A 25464-nucleotide genomic window follows, 5' to 3' on the forward strand; every position below is an offset into this window, starting at 1 on the left:
CAAACTCATGTCCATCAAGTCAGTGATGCCATCTAACCATCTCCTCCTCTGTCATCCCCTTCTCCTCCTGCCTTCAGTCTTTCCCAGCATCAGGGTCTTTTCAAACGAGTCAGCTCTTCACATCAGGTGGCCAAAATATTGGAATTTCAGCTTCAGCATCAGTCCTTCCAATAAACACCCAGGACTGATCTCCTTTAGGATGGATTGGTTGGATCTCCTTGCAGTCCAAGGGACTGTCAAGAGTATTCTCCAACACCACAGTTCAAAAGCATCACATCTTCGGCGCTCAGCTTTCTTTATAGTCCACCTCTCACATCCATATATGAATACTGGAAAAACCATAGCTTTGACTAGATGGACCTTTGGCCAAAAAAAAAAAAAAAAAGATTTGTGTTAAAAAAGATACAGTTATTTTCATAAGTCCATTGGTGGTTTTAAAATGTAATTGAGTATAGAGTATACCTTTGTAGGATTGTGAAATATACTATAGAAAATCCAGTTATTTTATGTCACTATTAATATTTATTGAATAGCTACTGATAAATATATTGCTTTGGAGGTCTTGATTTGACTGGACAAGTATGTTTAATCATGCATATGGAGCTACTTGTTTCTCATGTATAAATGTTTACTGTATCAATAGACTAGATACAAAAAATAATCTTAGGTATTAGAGTTCTTACAATCTAATAATTGTAACAACTATGCCTCAAGTTTTCCATCTCTAATTACTCAGGAACTTTGACCTAAATTTAGATACCAGCCATTTTGCTTATTCCAGAAGTAAGTGAAATTCCCATATGGGCCCTGTTTCCAAACTTTTACTCTATCTGCAAAATTAACTGCCTTTTATAACTCTTCAGGAATTTGTCACTTTTACAACACTCCCAACTTTAATTAATCTATTGTATTATACATTCAGGCTTGTCTGTTACTGTTATTAGAGCCAGGCTTTGTATCATGTGTCTGCATTCTTTGCTACAAAACTTGAAGGATGGCAGTATTTTTTATTTTGTTTTATTTCTTAAAACATGAAGTAGTTTCAGTTGGTAAAGGACCTACTTTATCAACTGGAAAGATATCATACAAAATACAACCTTTGAGAATGAGCCATAGAGAAATGTCAAAATTTATTAAAAATTATGGTGAAATAGGTAGAATTAATCAGTTAAGTTCATAAATTAGAACATCTTAATGATTTACCGCAAAATCTGAATATTACAGTTTAACATATTTATTTTTTCAGTCATATAGTCACAGCCATCAAGTGCTGATTGACCCTGTTTTATATCCAGCATTTGTACATTGAGATGGGGGACCAATAATTTGGGCCTTTGAAAATAATCTTTTTATTTTGGCCATGATGTTTTCAGTTTTCATCACAAGTGGGTGACTTCTGGCTAAACAAGGTAAAATCTTAGCATGAGCACTGATCCAAGGACAGGGTGATGATTTTAATGAGTTTCATTGAGAGCTGGCCAAGTGAGCATCTGTTCCTTTTGTTTTCTCACTACTTTGTAAGCCAGGATCTCTGAGCTACATAGTTATGTTGGTGTATGTCTGTATGATGGTGTTTTCCCCCCACTCCTATCCTCTACTTCAGTGGTGCATATAGGCACAATGGCATAATTTCTTCTATGCTCTTGGGTGAGGAAATAAGTTTGCTCATTGCTTCTCATCTGTTTTTGTTGCTCCCAGATGGTGACCCTCTCATCCCATTCTTGCTTGTCTTAACATTACTCTGCCACCTATATCCTTTCATCATCTCCTTAAATATACTAGTTTAATAATGATTTCTTTATTTCCTGTTGGAACCCACTTAACTTTCTGGTTCCTTTTATTGACACACATCTTCATCTTTTGTTTCATTGCTTCAGATTTGAGCCAAATCAGTTGGTCAAGGCAAATAAAAACATGTAGCTGAAAAAATTTCTTTCTTGCAACAGTTTCCAGTGAGGTGAAATAACATGGGAATAGGAAAAGAGTTTTCCCTTTTTTATTTACATATATTATGTGTATCTCATGATTCTGTGCTGCTGCTCTTGGCCTCATTTATTGCTTGCCCTTTGAAAAATAATAAGTTACCATTATTTTTGTAGGTCTGTAAGCTTGTCCCTATTTCATGCTCTTCACCTTTAGCCCTAAACTGATAGTTTCACCTGCTGTACTTGATATGGCTGTGGTTTTTAACTTGGTACTGGTATCTATTATTGATTCAGACTGTGCTCCGCAGTGGCCTTTAATGTCCAATCATCTCCATGGAGAGCAGCTATAATACAGTGATATCAACCATTTTTGTCCTCTAGTTCAAAACAACTAATTCTGATAGGAGTGACTTTGGTTTGGGTGGAGATGGTAATTGAAGTCTAAGATCTTATTGAATACTGTCTATATGAGTTTTAGAGAAGATATTAATACCAGTTAATCCCTTTAAATATAGCAATACTGTTAGGTTTGGACCCCTAACCTAACCTATGGATGTGACTCTTCTTTGCCAGGGGTATCTTAAAATACATGTTTTATAATAGGTCTATGAAAAGAGACCCTTAGTCTTCTTTAGAATACAAGAAAGTAAAGTTGTAAGGCAAACTACAGCTACTCTGGGTTAATCATAATCTTTGAATCTCTAAGAATGAGTCTTAAGAAAATATTTTAAGATAAAAATTATGAAAGAGACACTTCAGAGTATAACTTAATCCAAGTAATATTTGGAGGCATTGAGATGTTTTTTTATTTCTTCTATAGCCTTCCTTCTTACTAATTATAGCCCTGTAGTTCATGAGATTTGTGTTTGGAACATGATAAGCTCTGTGTTTATTGTAGCTTTAAATGGACAGTCATTATTGACTGCCAACTTAGTCTGTAAAATCAATAATCATGTTGTACCTAATTGTCAGCCTTTGTGATGTTTTTTAATTGGTAAAGAAAGCTAACTGGAAAAATAAAGAGCATTAATTTTTATCTTTTTATTGACTTTATTTAGTTATTGAAATTTTTTGGTTTCAGGCTTTTCCATAATACACCCTTCCACACACACCACAGTTAAAACTGAGTTGTTTTGAACCATCTGCCTAGATTTCTGCCTAGGTCAGAGAAGTTCTGCCTCTTTGTATTTAGAAAATAAACCCCTTTCACAGTCCTTTGTAGATGTGTTCTGTATTATAGTAGTTGTTGTTTGTTGTTACTGTTTTTACTTCAGACTAATAATCTTTTTGTAACTGACTGAGACAGAAAAATGTGATGTTCCTTTCCACTCACTCCAGATTTTGATAGAAGACTTGTTTTATTTATTTCCAAAATTATATCCGCAGGAAACAAGCTGTTTAAATTCAGATTATGCTGAAGCAAAATGGTCCTGGTATGAGAAGCAACGTGCTGTTTTACGAGCACAGAGTCCCTTTTCTCATAACTGATTGATAGTAAATATTTTCCTGAAGAATTATTGCCAACCATGAACAGTGCAACTGTTTCACTTTTTTTCTGTGCTACTTGCTGTACCAGCCATTGTCGGTAATTAAGATCTACAATTCACAATGCAGACGTTTGCACTTCCTCTGGGTCTGTGCTATTTATAAGGCATTTCAGCTGTTCAGAGTTTCTTTTGAGTTTTAAACTACATGTTAACAGGCTTCTTTAATATACTGTTCCACAAGTAGCATGTCAGATGGTTTGTTCTATGCACAAGCTCCTCTGTTGGGTCTAAAGAGTAGCTTTGTGGAGAATATATTGAGATTTAACCATATCACTGAGGCTGATGTGATTGGAAAAAGTGTAAGATATACATATTATAAGTAAAGTATTATAAAGTGAAGTATAAGCATTACACATTAAGCTCATTGCTGTTTTAAACAGGCAGGAATTAAGTTCAGAAGTAATATTTTTTGTCTTTAAATATTTATATGAATTTAATGAATGCTAATGGGGGTGACAGAGAAGTGCTGAGAAATACTAATACAGTGACTTTTCCAAGCTCACTTTGAAGTAATAATAATATCAACGACCCTCAATATAGATAAAGTGTGTGTGTATTTGGTCTGACTAAAGATACGAGAATATATAACCTTCTAGATGTGCATGATATTTAAGAATACAAACACAGGGCACCAAAATGGATCAGCAGATTGACTGCGCATTTGCTGTGTAATCAGCTTTAGGAATCCTAAGTAGCATATGCCACTGGAGGAGAAACTGTAAACAGGAATCCTGATCTGTATTAAAATTGGTAAAATTCTAAGTCATTTTCAGCCATTTCAAGAAAGTTAATTAAAAAGAAAAGTCAAGACCCCAGTGAGAATCTTCATGCATTATGGTCTAGAGTAACTACTTGCTACCTGGACTCATTGTTAACAAACAAGAAAAAGAAACTGAAAGCTGTCAACAAAATATGTTAAACTTTGCCCTGAGTGGGGATCAGCCTGACTGTTTTTAAGCCTGAAGTTAGAGGCATTGATTCTGCACATCGGCTACCAGCATCTTCAGCAGAGCAGAGCCGCGGAGAAAGGCAGGATAGGGGTTTCGAGAGCTGATTTCTTGATGGCTCCTTGAATAGACTGAACTTATAACAGAGCTTTTCCAAGGCAGTTTTTGTTTGCCAGAACCTAGGCTTTCTGTAGTTCTTTTGAACTCTAGTGTTTCTGTAAACTTTTTCCCTTCAGTGAATTGTTTATGAACCATTTTTTAGATAGCAGCAGTGGCTCAACTGTTGGGAACCACTGATATATCTGACTGAGGCACTTCAAGATGCTAGAATGTATTCACATTTCTATCTAGCCAGGGTGCTAATAAGATTGAGTTTGTCTTTGTGGGTTGATCTAGATTAGCATGAGATGAGCCCAGTCAGTGTCTCTCTCAGTGAAAAAGGAAAGGTTGGGAGAGAGCAAGAGGAAGGAAGGAAGTTTTTCATCAAGAACTGACTGCAGTATTGCCTGCTGATGCATGTCGGATCACCCGCACCGAGAGATCACATGGCTTCTCCAAAAGTCAAACGATCAATTCGCCTCGTTTTGGCTCTGTACTTAATGCACAAACAGTGCGATCTGCGGGGCTGTAATTGCATTGTTAGGGCCAAGGAACAAGCCTGTGCCTTTTCAGCAGACAGCTGGCAGGGAGAGAGGCATGTTGTTAGGAAAGAGAGAGGCAAGGCAAATAAAATTACTGCTAACGCTCAGAGATCGGCAGGAGTCCTACTTGCCTAATCTTACCGGTGGGAGCAAGCGGCTGTTGTAATCCAATTATAGCAGCATAAGCAATTTGTTAGACACTCCGCATAATGTAACAATTTCCCAATAAACTCTGACTTGTAATAACGTCGGCAAGAGTCCGCATAAATCTGCCCGAATGGTGGGGGCTGGAGCGTTCGGCTGGGGGCTTGTAATTGGCGCCATCAGCACGTTTTGCGGAGTGCAGTATGGTGCAGTCTTTTAGTGCAGGAATTTTAAGGAGAAAAGCATGGCACACGCTTCTTAGAAAAAGAAAAGTGGCCATTAAAAGGGGAGCAGCAAGAAGGGCATACTCTTGCCTTCACATTACCTAGGAATCTCAGTATAGAAAGAAAACAGGAGGAGGCCATGTTTCCTTCTAATACTAAATGGGGGAGAGGGGGGTAGAATGTGTGGATTAAATTCCTTTATTTAAAAGGCATCAGTTTCTGTTATTTAAACCCTCCTTCTCTAGCACCTCCCCCTGCCAAATGCCTTTCAGGCAGCATTTAGCTAACATTTTTACAAAATGTTCTTAGCTAGGCAAGCCTAGAAATGCCAAATTAAAATATATTTTCTTCTAGAGTTTAGCATTTTCTTTACAACAGGAAAATATATTTTCTTTTATGCCCAGGACAAATCTTTTAAATATATTATCTCATTGACTATCAAACCTTTGTACAGAATTCTGTCTTCTGCTTTAAGAAACATCTCTTAATGAAGGGTTTAAAACACAGATAATTGTTTGCTTAGCTGGCTTTATTATGCTTCTTATTTTCTAATTCTGAAGTATATTGTGAATTTCTATGATACTAGGATTAGTAATCTTTCTTGTTGAACACTTACATTGTATAAGAATATAGTTTTTATCCTTTAGACCTATGATCATTATAGAAATCATTTTGATTCCTAAGTCATAAAATTACTGTTTTAGAAAAATATTTGTTGTTGTGTTGTGCAAAGTAGAACCTCTGTTATTTATTGATTGATGAGCATTTGTAGTCACAGAATAGAGTTTCTTATTATACAGGGTATAGGAGATAAAGAGTGCTCACATATTCGAGTTAATAGATTTTCATGCTACTGTGTGTGTATTAAATGTTATCTACTTTCTTGTGCCAGCCCAACTCTTCATTGTTGTTAATTTGTGTCAAAACCAAGCTTATGAAATAAGTACAGGATTCTTCAAAATATCATGTTGCTGTGGGTATTATTACAGTAAATATTTACTTTCAGTATAAACATTTCCTTCTAGTGAAGCAAATGCCGCCTTGTTTGAATGGAGCTACATCAATAAACTGCAGTGCCTCTAATAAAGCCACTCAGTGTCTGAGTTTAACTAATGGCTGATTTTCATGGCTTTGACAGTGAGCTGTGTGCGTTATTTTCTCCTGATATTGTAAAAATAATGAGAGCAAATTAGAACAATCAGTTTACACAGATAGCTCCTGATTGGAGGCGATGGGCAATATGGCAGCAGGTAATTCATCTTCGGGCTCCTGTCACATTAACTTCAGCAGTGTGAAAAGATCAGGTGGGGTAAGCAGGGATCCTGCCCAATCGGAACACGGAAATTAATGAGAAGAGCATTGTTCTGTGATCAACCTTTTAATTAGCAAGACTGGAAACAGAGGGAGTGATGAAGGCAGCACCACAGCTGCACAGTGCCAGGCACAATTCCTGAAGAGGAAATGAAAAAAAAACTTTGGGTTTTACATCACACGTTTGTTGCAGTATATACAGGCATTGTTTCTACTCTAGAGCTGGTTTAAAACTTAAAAAAATACTACCTATACACTTGAAACTAATATAATGGTATATGCCAATTTTACTTCAACTCCAAGAAAGTAAGAAAAGGCTGCCTACTTACCAAAGTATTGTCACAAATATGGTTGCTATATTAATGATTTATAGATGGTAATTCTATCAGGGTTCGTTGAGAACTTTGATTACTAGTACACTTTCTCCGGCATTTCACTCTGGCTTTTAACCTTTGATTTTTTTAAAAAAATCAAGTAACCAGAGAAATTAAAACTTAAAAAGGTCTACCTTGTCAGCCTCCCAACATTCCACCCCTCCAATATAGAGTTTTCCTTGCAAGTACCATATGGGTTTTCTGATTTAGAGGACTTGTCATTTTTAATTGTTTATGAGAGGACCCTCATCCAGGCGTAAGCTATGGCTTGTTTAAATTTTATTCCTTTCCTGATTCTTTTTATTAGGAAATTCACTATTTGGGTTTTTTCACTATGCCATTGACATCTTCGTGTGGGAGACTGTGTTACTTCAATTTATATAATTGAGAATTGAATATCAATGAATGGTGTTTATAAGAGGAAGAGGGAGAAAAAAATCCAGGTAGTAACTGAAACTAAAGGCTAGTTCATCCACTTAATGTTCACTTTTACTAAAATAGTAACCTGGCTAATCATCCGTGAAATATTAGGAAATATGGTATAAGACTACAGAAGACATTAATGCGCCAGATTTTCTCTACCAAATCAGCACCCATTTTCTTGGCTGCCTTTGGCAGGCTTTGACTTTGGGAAAATAAACAAGGCAACCAGGATTTGCAGTATTTTAGAATTTGTATCTTAAGTTTAGTGATTTACTGTAAAAGCAAGTAATACAGTCTATGTAGATGAATCCAGTTATCTCCCAAAGATACATAAATTTGTTTTCTTGATATTAATAGTTATTTTAGGGATTTATTTAAAGTAATAATACGTAAAAACTGGTTAACAGGTACCCATCTGAGTATAGAATTAACAGAAAAGATCCTATAGTATGAAATATTCAGGTTAGGTGTAAACTAATTTTTTTTAGGACATAGTTAATAGGACTTTTAAAATAATATATATAACTAATGGAAATTCATTATTGCAGCCCTATAATACTGTACTTGCAGAATGAGTCCCTGATATTCTACTTCTTTGCAAAACTCATAGAAGAAAGGCCCTTCACTTCCTCCTAGTACCCATCTCCCTACCTTCTTTCCCCCTCTAAAAATCTTCAGTACTGCTCTTGCAATTCTGTCAGAAACTTGATTTTTTGTTTTAATTTTTTAAACAATAATGAGCTTTTCCTGAAAATATTCAGTAAGACTTAAATGTATCAGTATTTTAGGATCAGTCGCTTAATGCTAAATAGTCTTTAGAACTTACCCCCCCTTCACTGTCTAAGAGATCTGTGCTATTGTGTATATTAATATGTTAAAGCCCACTTGTTAGAATTTTGCATGATAACTTTTCTGCATTCCTTAATCTAGAAGAAAAATTTTTATTCTTATAGTTTTATGGATTTTTGTGCCTTTTCATTCTCCTTTCTCCTAGTTTGACAGTTCCAGAAGCCTTAGGTTCATAAGCTTTCCATGAATAAGTATGTTCTTAGTCATATGGTGTAAATAGATCACTTATAAAGCTTGTGAAACTCGAGCTCTCCTTTTGAACCTTTCAGTACTCATGAGCTCAGTATTCATACATGCAAAATTTTATTCTTGTGTTATGACTTCAGTTTCTTGTAAGGCAAATGAGCTATGAATTTAAATGACTGTACTAAGTTTCTACAAAAATTAAATTGTATTTTTCCATTTTCCTACAGTTGTGGAATTCCATCTGACCTAATGATCTTACCATATTTGTTCTTGTTGTTAGAGCTCTTTTCCAGGAAGATTTAAGATCAGTGTTAAAATATATGTGTTGTGGTTTTTTTTTTTTTGAGAGCATCTTGTTTTGTTTGTTTACACTGGTAATAACAGAAATTTCTAACTGACTGAATGACCAAGAAACTCTCTTTTAATTTTGTTACAGAGAGAGAGTTGCCAAGTCACCTTAAATTCTACTAATCCCAAATCTCATCAGTAGGGTTTGCTTTAGAGAAAATTTCATTAGTCTAGTCCTTTGGAGCTCACCTGATACACCCTTATTTAAAGTTCTTGTGTACAGAACCAGTTGTATCTCTGATGCTACAATAATCTTTTCGAAATTCCTCATCACCCTCAGTTATTAGTTTGGGATTTATTCCTACATAAGGAGTTTTTAAAGATCCATTTTCTTTCTCTTGTATCTTCAGAATGAAGATATTTTTACTTTTGTACTACTCTATGCAAATGTAAATGCTTATTACTCAGTAATAATCACCTACCTTAAAGGACTGAAGATGACCTCATGTCGTTGGACTTAGTATCAGTGTGGTAACCTTAGTATGAGTCCGGTACAATCAGTTGAAGGCGGTAACCTTACCTTAGTAATTGTTTTATCAATAGAAGTTGTTTTGGAATACAAATCTCATCCAAATCTCTGCGTCAGGATTTACAGTGTAAACATATATTGGCAGTTCTTTTACACCAAGAACTTACTTTTCCTGGTTAAACTTGGTAATTAGTTTTATCAGCTAAAAAAAAAAAGTCCCTTCAAAGTCCAGGCTCAGTGTGATTATACTTCAGTAAATATTTTTTTTGTAAGCATGCATGCTTTTAGACATTTGGGTGATTATAAAGACAGGATGAGGGTATATGAATTAATAGTTGGACTTTGAATTTCTTGTATGTTTCAGACAGTAAAGAGAAGGCTTGGGACAGTGAGTAATTAAGAAACAGGTTCATCAAAAGCAAATGAAGCAAAAAGCAAACAAACATGACTGTTATTCTGTGTGTGTATGTGTATATAAAATCTCCCTAGGCATTTTCTAATGGAAAGGATAGAAGTTTTTGATAGTTAAGATTGACATATAAATATATGTAAGAAGCACTTGCTCATGTGGAGCACTAAGACCATGATAAACAGAAATGTTGAAATACTTCAAGAAGAATGAACATAAATTTAATTATGTTTTATACCTCAGACAGTACTCTTTAACTTTATCCACATTTTCTTGGAATATCTAGTAACATAAGAAATTTAATTGTAAAGATTAAAAGAAGCAAGAAACAAAACTTGGGAGCAAGCCTAAAGGGAAATAGAGAGAAAACCGTGTTTAAAGAGAGATGGTTCCTACAGTGTTAACTATGGAGTGTGTAGCGTGACTCTGTAATGGAATATCATGGCAGGGGGTATAATACTGTAAATAAGATGAATATGCCACTTGTGGATTAATGGGCAACCTAAAGAGTGGCTTTATTTACATCTATGTGTGAGGTTCATTTCCAGTTTGTGTATTTTTTCTTATTCTTATAGTTGACATACTTAAAATCTGATGGATTAGGGAACGTAAAAAAAAATCAGTTTCCTTGAATCTTAATATGTGTGGGTTTGGGGCTTTTTTTTTTTTTTTGGGTAGTATTAGTATAGTGTGTTTTGTCTTTTGTTTTTTTTTACTTTCAATTTGATAGGTTGAAGGAATTTTCTTTTTCCTCTAGGTAATTCTAGAGAAGAGGTAGGTTCTGAATATAAGTCCAAGAAATACAACTATTTTTTATGTTTTACATTTTGATAAGGAATAGGTGTAGACATCATATTACAGATTATAGTAGATTCCGTTTGCAATAATAAAAGGATATGGGTTGTTTTTCGAGGATTTGAATACTGAGAAATGTAAATTTGAATACATCTAGCCTGGACACTAGGAGCCACTGTCTCAACATTATAACATGAGAACATGCAATAAAAGTAGATCCTAAATGAGAGCTTTATATAACTAATTTTTAAAATTTGTTTTATTGAAGTACAGTTTATTTACAAGTTTGTGTTCATTTCTGTTCGATAGCAAAGTGATCCAGTTATACATAAATATACATTCTTTTTCATATTCTTTTCCATGGGTTATCACAGGATACTGAATATAGTTCCTTGTGCTATATAGTAGGACCTTGTTTATTCATTCTATATATCATTGTTTGCTTATACAAATAATCTTTTAGTCAGCTATTTAGGTTGCTCGTGGTTTCCAGTTAATGCTATTATTTAGTTCTCTTGAAACTTCAGAAGTTTGAATTTTAGAGTTTTTACTCTGCTTCTCAGTTGAAAATATATGGTAGAAGTTACCTGTAAAAGGCAAATCGTATGCAAAAATAAATTGCTGTCAATGTAGAGTTTGAGTAGAACTAATTTTAACTTGTGGAAGGTAGATTCTCAACTTATATTTGTTGAGTCTGATATATATTATTTAAAGTATTAAAATCCAGAGATTATGTCATCAGATTTGACAGCCTTTTGCACCATTATTTATTGAATGTTTACAGTGTGCCAGACACTAAGGGTTAAGGGTTTTATATACACTCTAACTCACATCCCGACGACAACCTCCTTAAGCATACACAACCCCATTTTATATACAGATTAACTATAACTGAGAGGTATTAAGCAATTTACCCAAGATATGTTGCAAAACTAGAATTTGAACCCAGACTCTCTGACCCTATATCTGTGTGTTTTCAGTCACTGTGTTTAGTGTTTTAGTACATAGAAATTAGGCCAGATGAAGCAAATGTGTGGGGATTTTCTAAAAAGTTCTCTGTGGTGCCTACTAAGTGTTAGCAATTTATTAACAAGTAGCCATGATTTGGAAAACACAGAAGTATGCAAATTGGTTCTGTAAAATCATGATACGGTAATACATTTTAGGTTTGTGTTCTCCTCTTACACTTACAGTACTGATATTTTCCTTTTCAGCATTCCATATGAGATAAAAATTTAAAATACGTCAATTAGCAACCACAAAAAAAGATAAAACTATTAAGTGAAACTTGTAATCTCCTTTTACTATCTGGGCTTTTCTTTTCAGGCTTTTGATTGTGTGTAATAAAACTGTGGCTTAATTAACGCCAGGGTTCTGAAGCCTGTGGATGCCACGAAAGAGAGTGAAGCCCAGAAATCAAGAGGCAGCATCAAATAGCTTTTCTGTTGTGTTAATTTAGATCTGTCATTCTTGTTCTAGTTCATGATATATGGCTCCCAGCAGATATGAGGGGAATTAAAAGAGAAGCAGTAGTGGATCCTATCTTAGGAAAAACACAACTCATGATTGAAGCTCTCAGTAGCTTAATGAATCACTGTTTTCAGATAATATTTCACCCCTAGTTTGAGCTGCCCTTGGAGTGAATGTGGCCGTGTTATGTGACCAGCAGACATGATGCAAAACCAAAGTAAGTGGTAACTTGGCATTGTGGCTTTGTGGCGGTATGTGCAGGAAAGATCCAGTGCTGACACCCATGCCGTACTACTGTCTTTGGCAGAGCAGTGCTTGTGTGTAACCAGAGCATGAGAGAGGAAGTCGTACTGACTTGTATTAATCTCTATTTAAAATGCTAACCAAAAAAATGATAAAAATTTCCCTTGGAAATTGCTAAAGTTTCCTATGACTTTAGACATACTTTTTGAGGGATCTGTATGCTAAAAAAAGGTTGATAGGAAATATTTATTTCTTATTATAGCTCAAAAATGTTGTTTCTTAACTTTAGTATGCAAAATTATGAATAACACATAATAGTCTTGGCTAAAATGAGTTTACTTTAATTCTTTATATTCTTTCTTTTTAATTCTCTCTCCTTGATTCAAGGAACTTATTAATTAACTGGTTTTATATGTGTATTAATTTTAACCAGAATGTTGATAAGTAGTGTTTCTTTCAGGGAGGGGAAGATTTAAAATCCAACAATGAAAAATGAAGCCCCTTTTATTTCTGGCTACATTCCCAGATGGTGTGTATTATAATCATTGAACTTTCAGAGACTGCTCAAATTCTGCCTGAAATGTGTAGGATTGCAACATCATAACTAAATTATACTTTCTGGCATATCCAAACATGAAACAGACATTCCTGAGTGGAAACATTGATAACATAATTTCCATTGGTTAAGGTCTCAGTGGAGAAGGGAATTTACAAGCATGGGAAAAGAATACAGGCTAATTTGAATAGCCTCTATTGTCCAGGGGGTTATTTAATGCTAATAAATACTTGTTTTAGAATGGATGGAACTAGGTTAAGTGTTTACAGCCAAACCTTCCTCTTCTCCACTGAAGAGCAAGGTTCTCCTAACACTGACCTACTTTGCTCTTATTTGGTACTATATGTACAATAGTTGTGAAGCCATGAATAGAAAAATTGATGAAGATTAGAAGAATTTTTTAGTAGGAAGTGCTTGGTAGCATGCTTTTTTGTTGGTGAGACATAAATGTTGCCACAAATTATGAATAAATGCTCCAAATTCTCTAATATTGTAGCAGTTATAACCATTTTTAAGCCTCCTTTCTAAGTAGATATTTCTCTCCTGGCTTTCTGTATTGTGAACTTTACAAAACTGGCTTAGGCAGCCTATTAATTATTCATACCGTAGCAACAATTAAGGCAAATTAAAAATAAAAATCACCATATTGCATTTAACCGTGGGCAGCACCAAACTGTGTCAGCTCTGTAAGGGCCTGTGATGTTTACTTAGTTAAAAGTGCTAGAGGGAGCTCTAACCTTGTTCAGAGTAGTGGCATATGGGAACAGTTGTCTGTATGTGGCCAAAGGGTCGTAAGTGAAAATAAAGGCTAAAGCTGTGCCATGGCGAAATTTTAAATCTTTTTTATAGAACTCCCTGTTTCCTTTATATCAGAAAATAAGGGTTAGGACTATGTATCTGTAACCAAACAGGACTTTATCCACCCTTATTTCTCTTTTTATGAATATAATAAGCTGTTTCCAATACAGTATTCAGGAGACCCTGAGGTTGGCTCAGCAAACTTTCACAAAGTGAACATATCTGTATAACCACTAGCAAGATTAAAAAAAGGAGGAGGAGGAAAGGAAAAAACCGATACCAGAAACCCACTCCTGCCTTCTTTGTCATTCCCCTCCCAAGGCTAGCCATTCTCCTCACAGCTTAACATCATGTGTTAGTTTTGCCTGGCTTTGAACTTTGTATGAATGGCATCATACAGTGTATATTCTTTACTGTCTTACTTCCCTCAACATAATGTTTTTGAGAATCATATTATTGCATATAGCTGTAATTTATTTTTGTTGATGTATAGTATGTCATTATGTAAATATACCAAATATATGTGTCCATTCAGATTTTGATAACTACAAAATTTTTTGGTATTTATCTTTTGGTCAGTATGTGCAGTGAATACATGTATTCTGTTGTGTGTGTCACTAGGAGGAAAATTAGAATTTCCTGACTGGTGGTACCAATTTATACTCTCTCCAGCAGTTAATGAGAGTTCCATTAGGCACTCACACATAGGAAGTCCTCAATATATTTGTTTAAATGAGATAACTCAGTACACACAAAATTCCCTAAGTTGTAGTTTTCTCACCCAGAGCCTTTGAGCTGTTCTTACAGTCTAATCATATCTTAAATTTTCTTTTTTTTCCTTCACAGTTCTATCCCCAGTCACATCATCTAATGGTGGCCAGACAAGTTAGCATATTTTAAAATATTCCAATTCATATTTCCTTTTCCTGGGGAATTTGGTATGGCGTTTCAGTTAAAATTTTACTTTCAAAGTTTAATGGGCCGGTCCTGATATAGGCTGAATTGCTGAGATGGTTTCTACATACCAGCAAATGATAATGATTACCTTTATTAGGTATTTATGTGCCAGACCCTGTGCCTAGTGTTTTATACATAGTCTCCTTTATTACAGTAGCTAAATATATCACCTTGTCCTTGAGGACACTTGATGGCCTTTGGAATCCAACAGAAAGAGGTCTCTAAGGTAGAGCTGGCTGTGGGCTGTAAGGCTGAAAATTAAACCAGCAGAGAGCAGCAGCCATCAGATCATGACCACTATAATCTTGATAGCATTAAGAGGATCTCAGTAATTTTTTCATATCTATTTGCAGACTCTTCATGTAGCCCTACTATTTTGATTTGGCCCTAAATAAGACAAATTGATGTATTAAATTGATAAAATATTTTATCTTCTTGTGAAATAAAGGAATTTTTAACAGATACATTTATTTATTTACAATTTTCTTGAACACCGTAAATACCAGGAATTATAGAGGAAGATGGAGAAGGGAATGGCAACCCATTCTAGTATTCTTGCCTGGAGAATCCCGGGATCAGAGGAGCCTGGTGGGCTGCTGTCCATGGGGTCGCACAGAGTTGGACACGACTGAAGCAACTCAAGCATGCATGCACGCACTGGAGAAGGAAATGGCAACCTGCTCCAGTATTCTTGCCTGGAGAATCCCAGGGACAGAGGAGCCTGGAGGGCTGCAGTCTATGGGGTCGCACAGAGTCGGACCCGACTGCAGCGACTTAGCAGCAGCATAGAGGAAGATGGATGGGGAAATAAAAGAGTAAATTATGAAAGAAGTGAGACACATTGAGACACAAAGTGTCACGATATCATTAAGTCTTCAGATCTGTGTCAGCCCTGAGAAAAGTTATACCATAAAGTTTTAAATTCTTAACTATGGTTAAGTAAAGTAAAGTAAAAGAATAGTAATGTTACCTGCGTAACAGTCACACTCAGAATGATAGCATTTCTTTGCATTAAAAGCTCAATTGTTGCAGGAAAGTTTGACTTACTCTTGGGATTTGGGAATATATTGCTTGACTGAATAATATTAAGAAATATACTTCTTTTTGCTTGAGGTATGTTTTCTTAAACTCTAATATGTTAGTTTTTTAGTAAGAAAATGTGAAGAATGATTCTCTTTGTAAATGTATTCCCTCAGCTCTATTTTAATTTACGTGGAACTGAACCGTAAACTCAAAAATAAAAGCCAGACTGAGCCTCAGATTATTCCATCCACCCAGTCATTTTATAGAGGAGATCCCAAACAGTAGAGACTTAGCCAAGATTACATAGCTAATTAGTGATGGGACTAGGCCACCGTGCTGTCTAACTTTTGCTGTAGAGCCGTTTACATATGACTCAACTATAAGAGAACTTTTTGTAGTGGTTTGTTTCCAAAGCATGAAATTTCCAAAGCCTCTGTTTATTCCTTAAACAGAAAATGGAAGTAGAGTGCATTTGGCTCATAGGAAAACTTCACTGAAAAAAGTTGTTACCCTTGTGTTTCATATTTATAGTGCTGCATGTGAGCTTAAACCACACCTAGGTGAAGTGAAAAACTGTAGTAAACCAGGAAATGTCTTTACAGAAATTTTCATCCTTTAAGAAAAGCCAAGTTCTGCAAAGAAAAGACCACAGTTCTATTTCTTAAACAAGCTTGTAAACAGTATGGAAGTACCTATCTTCCTGATTTTCATTTTCTCATCCCACCTTCACTCTTAGTAAACAAACACAAAATCCCTGGTAGAGGTTTGTTCCATTTAGAAAAGAAAATTTTTTGTGACACTCAAGATTCAGTATGTTCTCCAGAACACCAAAAATCTGCAGTCTCTGGCCCATGAAACCCCATAAAAATAGTGCCCATGTGGGGGAAATATAAATAACCTTCAGACAAAATCACAGAGTAATCATTTTTCTGCTAATTTTTGAAAGAAAACGAGGGTGAATGCTGATGACAGCTGGAATTTCAGTCTGGTTTCTGCCCTGTCTTTGCTGATTACTAAAATGAAGTACAAAGTCTGAAGGAAGCAAAATGTATTCTATACCCTACAGATTGGAGGAATCATCCTGTATTTACTGAAAAAATCAGAAAAGTGGATTTTCAAAATTAGGGTACTGTGTTGAGAATCTTGTTACCATGCTAATAACTTCCTTATTGTTTTTCCCTCACTAGATTTGAGTGTTGTGGGAGCATGTTTTGGCAATTGCTCTGAAAGATTGAAAATGAAAAAAAAAAGTCAAATGTTCAAATGTCTTTTATTTCATATCATGAAACATATTTCGAAGTCTTTCCTTTGCTCTTTCCATTCTTCTCCAATTGTTAAACGTCACTCATTGTAAGTTCAATTTTACTCTCATTCTTGAATTTTTACATAGTAATATTTTATGTATTTTTTTTACATAAAAATGTTGAAACTAATCTTAGAAAACAGTGGATTAAAGTTAGCATACTTACAGACAAAGCATCAGTGTAGTGATAGTAACATTCTTATTGGTAAGAGAAGATCCAAAATATTAGTTTAGAAAAACTATACACTTAACAACTGCATTTTGCAGTCTGATATGAAATCTAATAACTTCTGTGAATTTGAGCAAGTTATTTTGATCACCTCTGCTTAAAAAAAAAAAAAGCAGATGCTACATCCAAACTAAGCTTTTTCTGCATAAATTAAGAAGACAATTACCCCTGTATTCCAGAGAGAAATGTCTTTTGTCCCTTGATGCTCCAAGGGTTATTAAAGTTTTACCTGCAGATAACTAAGACTTCCAGAAGTTACAGGTCATTTACTTCATGCACGGCAGCTAAGAGAGGCCTGCGCTGCTGCCCCATAGGATTATTTCTTGCTGCATTTAACATGCATTAACAAGCATTTGGAAGGAGTTGAATTTCTTCGAGAAAGTTGAGTTGGCTTCTTGAGATCCTATCCCAAAAAGCCTTGTATTTTCTTAATCCAGGTTTTAGATGTAGCTTCTCAAAGGCTTTCTTCAGGAGCAAGTTTTACCAAGTCATTGAGACCTTTTTATTGGACAAAAAAAAAAAGTAAGGATTAGTGCACAAAGAGGAGGAGGACAGTTTTTTCTTCTTTATTTTAAATTAACTGTATTTTCCTGTGTCCTTTTTAATTGCATTTTAAGTGTGTCTCTGTGTTTCTCTCTGGCAGCCAGTGCCTCTGTCATTCCCCATCATCTATTGGTAGAAATTAGCTTTCTGATGCTAAAATAAAGGGAGGATATGGGGGGGAAGTCAGGGAGAAGACTCTTAGTTAAAACTTTCTCCATCACAGAAATTTTATTTTGGTACTATTAACATTATTTAACATCCAGATAAGCAACCTCTATCTGAGGAAGTTTACAGAAAGAGCAACAAGATTCCAGACAGTTAAACTTTATTACTCTGCCTGAAACATTAAGTAGCGATTTAGAAAAATAGTTTTTCATCCCCTCTCCCTCTTGATTTTTATTGTGTGGGAGAGGACCTTTTTGCCTGACAGGCATATTGTTTCTCTTAGGGCAGGTGAACTTGGTAATGCTAGGCCCCTTTTGCATTTGGTTATATTTATTCCTTTTCCCCTCATCTCTCTTCATCTCATCCCTACTTTCCGTCTCTCCCTCCATCTCTTCCCTAGCCCCTCATCTCTTTCCCCTTAGCCATTTCTTCCTACCCATGCCTAACCTTTCCTTTTCTTTCCTGTTTCTCTCCTACCCACTCTCTACCCATCCCCAGTCACTTTCATTCCTCTCCTTTCTCACCTTTCCTCTCTTACTTGCTTGCTCTGTCTCCCTCCTTCTCTTCCCTTTCTTCTCACCCTTCCCCATCCTTCTCACTCCTCCTCACCCGCTCCCTCCTCTCTTCTCCTCTTTCTCCTCTTCCCTGCTTCCCACACTTCCAGTCACTTAAAATTCTGTATCCCATGGGATCAGATATTGACCTCTCTGAGGTTTTCAGCAAAGGAGATAATTTTGCCTATTCTGATTGATTTGATGTTATAGACAAAGAATTCTCTAGGTGACATAGAAACATTCTCTCAACAAATAATACACTAATAATTTTTTTAGACCGAAAAGATACATACCCACCAAAATGTGCATATTGTTTATTTGTTGATGATGGAAATTACCGGCCATTTTTATGTTCTCTGTGCTCCTGTATTTTTCGTATTTTCTAAAGTTTCTTATAAATGCTGTTTTTTTTTAAATCAGTCTTTCTTTGCTTGACCCCAATAATCCTTATTTAAAGAAAGTAAAAACCAAAAAAAAAAGGAATCAAATTTGATCCTCTGCTGATTGTGAATTTGCCGTTTTAATGTCAGTCTTCCTTTCAACTTTCAAAATGGTGGGCCCTTGATTTCAGCATGTAGCCTTCAGCTCTTGACGATAACATATCAGATAATGGATTTTAAAAACTATCCCACAAGTTAGGCTTAAACTCCTAAGTCCTATAAGACCTTTTATGCCTTTCTCTACTTTTCCCAGAATTTAGTTCATATTTTGTTTTATTGGTAATATTTCTGTAATGTGAGGGTGGTCAGTATAATAGACTTAGTGATTTACATACAGATTTGTTTTCAGTCTTGAGGGATAGAGGGGACTGACATTCATGAGCAGGTATTCTATTATTGTTACACCTCATTGTTATACCTTGTCTATTTTCCTTGCTACTGTTGGTTATAAAAGGCTTAAAATTCATACTATACTAGGCCATGGTACCAATTTGTTTAGTTAAATGTTAAAATTTCAAATTCAGATTCAAATTTGACCAAAAGGAGGAAAAAAAAAATCCGGACTGTTTGCCTCTCAATTGGCTAGCTGAGGTATGGAAGGTGAATAATGTAAGGCTAGATGAAGTGCTCCAGACAGTTATGCATTTCCTAGCTATAGTATACTTGTTTCAGAAAGGGTTAAATGGTGTAGTTAGTAAATGGTTTTCTAGCTGCAGGGGTTTTTGAGAAGAGATCTAAGAATTCTACAGTTAATTGGATTCTTCAGGCATGGACTTATGGTCATTGAAAAAAATTTGAGTGAGTGAAATTCTCTCGCTTTGCTCCTAGATATAGTTCATACAGTGTTTTATTATTTTTTAAGGATTTTATGCCTATTTGTGCTGGTTGAACATTTTATATGATAAACATGACATTTTAAAAGATTTTACACAGTATATTCCCTTGCTTTGCCCTTCTCCCTATTTTTTTCTTCTTCCCTCATTTCCCCGAGTCTGCATCACTGGTGCTTTTTCTCATTTTTCCCCATCTTGTGAGCAAAGTTTTAACAGTATGTAGAAAGTTAACTGCCTGGAGTCTTTTAAATATAAGTAACACGCAACCAGTAATAAGCTGTCGGTTGTTGTGGGTTTTTTTTTTTTTTTGCTGCCTGCAAAGAAACATAAACACAGCGCTCATTTCTGGCAGGTTTTTACTGTCAGAGTTTCTCCTATTATATTTATCTTACAATTTGCCAGGGGGTGAAGTTATTAAGTTTTAGCAGCAGCCATCGATCAAGTTCACAAGTTAACACGATAAAGGCTCTGTGCCGCTCCGATCCGGGGAAATGATGATCCTCACTCGGTAATTAACTAAATGAGAAAGTTAAATCTTACTTGAGAGCTGGGAGAGATGAAAGAGAGGTGTTTGTCAGTTTCTCAGTGGAAATTAGAAGCAGTTTTCTGCAATTCCCTAAGCTGCTGCTCTGTCATATTTTACATAAGCACTGGGAAAACGTCTTGTAATTAGTGCTGTCATGGAGGATTTTTTTTTTTTTTTTTTTTTTGCTGAAGGATGTTGGAATAATTCATTAGATTATCAAGAAAGGCTTGTGTCCTGAAATGATTAGCACAGTGAAATTTAAACCATTAACGATAACAAGTTTAGAGCTTGCTGCAGTGCAGAGGCACCCGGGGTATGTCTGTGCCTATTTCAATCATTTCTTATAATTAAACATTATGTCCTTTTTTCCCCCTCATCACTAAGACCCATCCAAAAATCCTTTTAAGGTGGCGCTATCTACATCAGTGGGTTTACCAGCCTTGGAGGTGTGCATAGTTAGTAGCTATAATAATGCGGCAGTAAATTAAACTGCTGTGAGCTTCTTGGTTTAGAACAAAAGAACCTATCACCCTGGAAGCTATGAAGTTCCATGAGAGAACCCACTGCAGAAACAAGAACCCCTGTTTGAAACCTAAAAATGTTAAGTGACTAGCCTATCCCTTTAACTTCCTCAGAAATCCGGAAATAATAAAAATGGCTTTGTTGTGGTTCTGGTAAATTTTTTTATATGGCTTTTCCTGTAATTAATAGGGGAAAAAAAGACTGCTAAGTGTCCAGTCTTTAATCATATACTGGGGCATTTGTGAGCTCATTTTCTGGTGAGTTTTATTTAAAAGAATTGGAGTGATTGCAAGCTTTTCTTGTTGGTTATTAGAAACCAGTCAAATTCATAATGTGAACTTTCCTTCTGCTGACAAATCTGCCCCTTCCTGTCTTCCATGTTTACTAATCAGATCTGACATATTTATGAGTTCACCCAATATGTAATCATATTTAGTAGAAGCTGTTACAATATTAATGGAATAATCCTACTGAGAAATGTGATGTTTACTCCTGTTGAAATGTTTGTCCCATTTTGTACCTATAGTCACCATTTTCTTTTCATTTGCACTCTTACCCGTTGCCCCAAAAGATAGTAGACTACTTCTTTGGTCACTGAAAGTTGTAGAGATTTTTTTTTTAAGTGGAAGTGTTAAAAGTGATGGTTCTACTTTTGAGCATTCGTTATCTTTTACTCTGCATGTTCAATTTATGGCCAAATTCTCTCCGTTTCTCTTGAAACTCTCTTGTTAAAAGATGCTCAAGTGCCAGAGAGCTCTATCGAGCCTTCTAAGAGTCCCTTTCTGTTTTCTACCCTAGCTCTTTGTAAATTCTAGAACTGTTCTGGATCTCTCTGTTGTCACGATCTCCATCCTTAGGTATACTTACTTATTCTTTCAGTCCTAATCAAAATGTAGACAATATCATTTCCTCTTAATTTAACCAAGACAGTATTGACTTTTTTAAGAGCTGTTTTTACAGAGAAATCAAGGGAAAACAATAAGAAAAAGAACTTTAAACCAATGTTTTTATATCCTTATTTAACTAAAGCCTGGCAATAGTCAATAGAGAATAGTATAGACCTTAAAAAAAAAAAAAATCCTCCCCCCCACCATCCCCTGCAAAACTCTTGAATTTATTTTATTTTTTTCTTGTTTCTTCTGCCTACAAGGAGCAAGAACTCTGGTTTTGTTCCTATCCAGGTTGATGTACCAGATTAAATATTTGAAGGATTGGCCCTACTGAAGAAGTAAATCACTGTACTGAAGTAAATGTGTATTATAACCCAGATTTATAATTCTCAGCAGGGCTTTTCTCCTTCTTCCTCTCTTGTAATGGTAAAATAGCTTTCTTCTAAGCACTGCCTAATCTGCCTTTTCTAACCTTAGCCATGACTGCTTCTTGCCTTGATTATATTATCAGCTCCAATTGGTCTTCCTTCCTCTGCTTTCAACTTGCTCTTATTCTCTCCTCACTGCCCCAGATGCCCCGCCCCCTTCTCTGTGTGGTACCTAGTGTATTTCTAAAGGGTAAATCAGATGATGCCATATTTAACTACCTCAAAACTGCCAGGGGCTCTCCTTTACACTTAACAAGAAGTCCAAACTCCTTACCTGTGACCCAGAAGTCCTTATATGATCTGGCCCCAGGTCACCTCACTAACCTCATTTCCCACCACTTTCTCCCTCATTCAGTTTGCCCCATCCATACCAGCTGCCTTTCTTTTTTTCATTTGAACACACCATTGACTTGTTCTGCCTTCTGTCTGGAAGGTTTTTTCTCTATATCTTAGTAAGGCTTGACTCTGATCTTTGAGGTCACAGTTCAGACATTACCTACTTCAGTGTCATTGCATAAACACCTCAGTTAGGGTATTTTTTGTTACCTTGTTTTGTTTTCTTCACAATACTTACTGGTTTCAAGATTTAAATATTTATGACACATTCTCCCTCTACTTCTTGCCAGAGAAAGTAAAGAAAAATTTTGTCTACCTGTTCACTGGTTTCGCTAGCACCTAGAAAAGTGCCCAGCACAGACCAGTCACCCAATAAATGGTTGTTAAAATTACAGTTATTGGGGGGTAAAGGAGGAAAGGGATAAATTGCAAGATTGGGATTGATACATGCGTACTACTATATATAAAATAGATTACTAATAAGGACCTAACCATATAGCACAGGGAACTCTAGTCAGTACTCTGTAATATATGGGGAATATGTGGGGAAAAAAATCTAAAACAAAGTGAGTGTGTGTGTGTATGTATAGCAGATTCACTTTGGTATACACTTGAAACTAATACAACATTATAAATCAACTATACCCCAGTAAAAATTAGATAACCCAGGGTGGCGCAGGGCAGGTCAGCCTAGGCCAAGCCATCACTATGATCCCACTAGAGTAGATCTGTGTCCTCTCCCTATATATGTGGTAGGGGTTTATGTGGGATGGGTCTGCCTCAAGTAAGAGCAGACTGATAAGAAGTCTAGTGGGCCGATTATGTCCACACCCCAGTTCAAGCTGGCTGGGTGGGATGTAGAGAGCCCAGACAGTGCCCTTCTACCTGAGGTTTATCCCAAGCCCTTCAGATGTATGTCTTACCTCCTGGGTGCATATCTGAGCAGACACAGGTCTGTACCTGACCTGAGAGCAGAAGGTCAAGTGGACAGAAGAAGCAGTGATAAGATGATGGCCTGGCAGGGCTCTGATGCCTCCAGGCAGGGCCAGCTGCTACACTGGAGAGCCCCAGCCCAGAGATTCATGAGGAGCTGCTTGATGGGGACACCCAATCCATCTGCCCAAGTGAGGGGCCCATGCACCATACTGCCACTGAGGGCCAGCACAGGCGCCTATTGAATGTGGCCGCTGAGGGTTGCCCAGAATCAGGGCCCAGAGGTGAACAGGAAAGGCCTTGGGCCGGGACACCACCCAGGCTACTCCCCAGGATCCTGTCCTGGGCTCACAGAGAGCATAACACATCTGCTCCCATGTGTAACATTGTGTCAGCCTTCCCCTGAGTCAGCTGGAAGGCCTGGAGCCCACTGAGGCAGAGCCGGAAGCTCTGGCAGGAGACCCACTGGGCAGACGACGATTTCCCACTCGGGCAGGGAAAACCCAGCTGCTCCTGCAGGAGACCCAGAGCCAGGTCAGACCCCTGGGGGCAAAACAGCCTCTTTAACCACCATCACTGTCGGCTCCTGATCTACACCATGAACTGGCTACCTCACCCAAAACTGATTTTCCTTCCTCAATCTTTGTGTTTGGTGTGTTGTAGTTTTATCTTTTTCTTCCCCATTATTTACAGCATTCTGTTCTTTATGTTTTAAGTATAAAGCAATACATTTTAAACATTTTCTGTTTTTTTTTTTTTTAAAGGTTGTTGATTGATTGATAACTCTGAAGTTCCAGCCTTAGTCAAAATTCTTGTCCTATCCCTCTTAGGCTATAGCCTAAGCCCAAGCACAACTGTTGCCCACTTTATACTTACATTCATTCATTCATCATCTTAATCATTATACCCCTCCCTCTCTCCACCCCCCAACCCAGGGTTTCAATACCAGAGTCTTTCCTTGGAGCCCTTCTGAAGACCAAACAGAATCCTTAAATATCATTTGCATCTCTCTAGTCGTCAATGTTATTCTCTTTATCTAGTCCTTGCACCCACAATTCCAAATGTTGTTCTATATCTGGAACATTTTCTTTTCTCTACTTAACATATACCCTTCCTTGTGATTAAAGCAGGGTTTACATGCAAACTAAAAACATCTGTCATCTTACCATTAAGTTCAGCCAGTCTGTGCTGTATCTCCCAGCATACACACGGTGCAGTTAGCAAAGTCAGCGCACTTAGTGTTGCCGAGGCAGTGGTTAGGCTAGTTGGTATCTGCAAGTGTGTATTTTTCCTTCCTGGCCCAGGCAGAAGCTTCAGAGAAGTTCATGGTAATTTTAAAAGTGATGCTTTAATATATTTTCAGGGAAGGAAATGTTAGCCCTTGGCCTTTGAGGACTAAGCTGAGAAGAGTCGTATAAATACTTAAGTCCTTTCATTTTGTGTGCTTGTCACCTGACAGCTTCTTTCTTTCTTTCTTTTGGAGATAACTGTTCATTGTAAACAGAATAGCAGAACAGGAGATGTGCAGGCTTGGCAGAAAGTTAGTGTTACCATTAAACTGAGATTGTTTGTCAGCTTTCCTAGACGTTTGAACAGTAGTGGTTGAGTCATCAGGCTTTTGCTGGGAAAGCCAAATCAATTCTATTGCCACAAGTAACCATTACCCTCTCTCCCACTCTAATATACAACCTTTTGATTTTTTAATAATTGAACTTTTTCACTGTACCCTTGTGGATTCTCTGAGGTTCCCAAATTGAAATTTTGCTGCATTTACTTTAGGCATTAGTAGAAAAATCTGTAAGGGAGAGTGATAGAGAAAGGAAACTTGATAACAAAGGCCTTTATCTCGAGAATTCTCTACAAATATAATACCTTCATTATGAATTAAGTTAATATTACAGTGGCATTTATCCTTAGGAATACCCTAAACTTAGAAGTTTGAAAGTCTATTTTCATTTTAAATGATCAGTTTGATGAATTTTGGTGAATGTATACACTTGTGTAACAGTCAATCTATAGAGCATTTTCATTCCATCCAAAACTTTACTGGTGCTGTTACCCAGTCAATCCCATCCCCACATCCAGTCCCAAGCAACCACTGTTCTGTTTTTATCATTATAAAT

The 25464-nt window shown here is 36.5% G+C and overlaps 1 protein-coding gene across 4 annotated transcripts in view; it reads left to right on the forward strand.

Annotated features, from left to right (window-relative positions):
- The window catches only part of BTRC (beta-transducin repeat containing E3 ubiquitin protein ligase), a 183004-nt gene that overhangs the window by 120623 nt on the left and 36917 nt on the right, over positions 1-25464 (forward strand). The window lies entirely within an intron of this gene.

The sequence above is a fragment of the Oryx dammah genome, unplaced genomic scaffold (assembly GCF_014754425.2).
Source record: "Oryx dammah isolate SB20612 unplaced genomic scaffold, SCBI_Odam_1.1 HiC_scaffold_14, whole genome shotgun sequence".
Classification (NCBI taxonomy): domain Eukaryota; kingdom Metazoa; phylum Chordata; class Mammalia; order Artiodactyla; family Bovidae; genus Oryx; species Oryx dammah.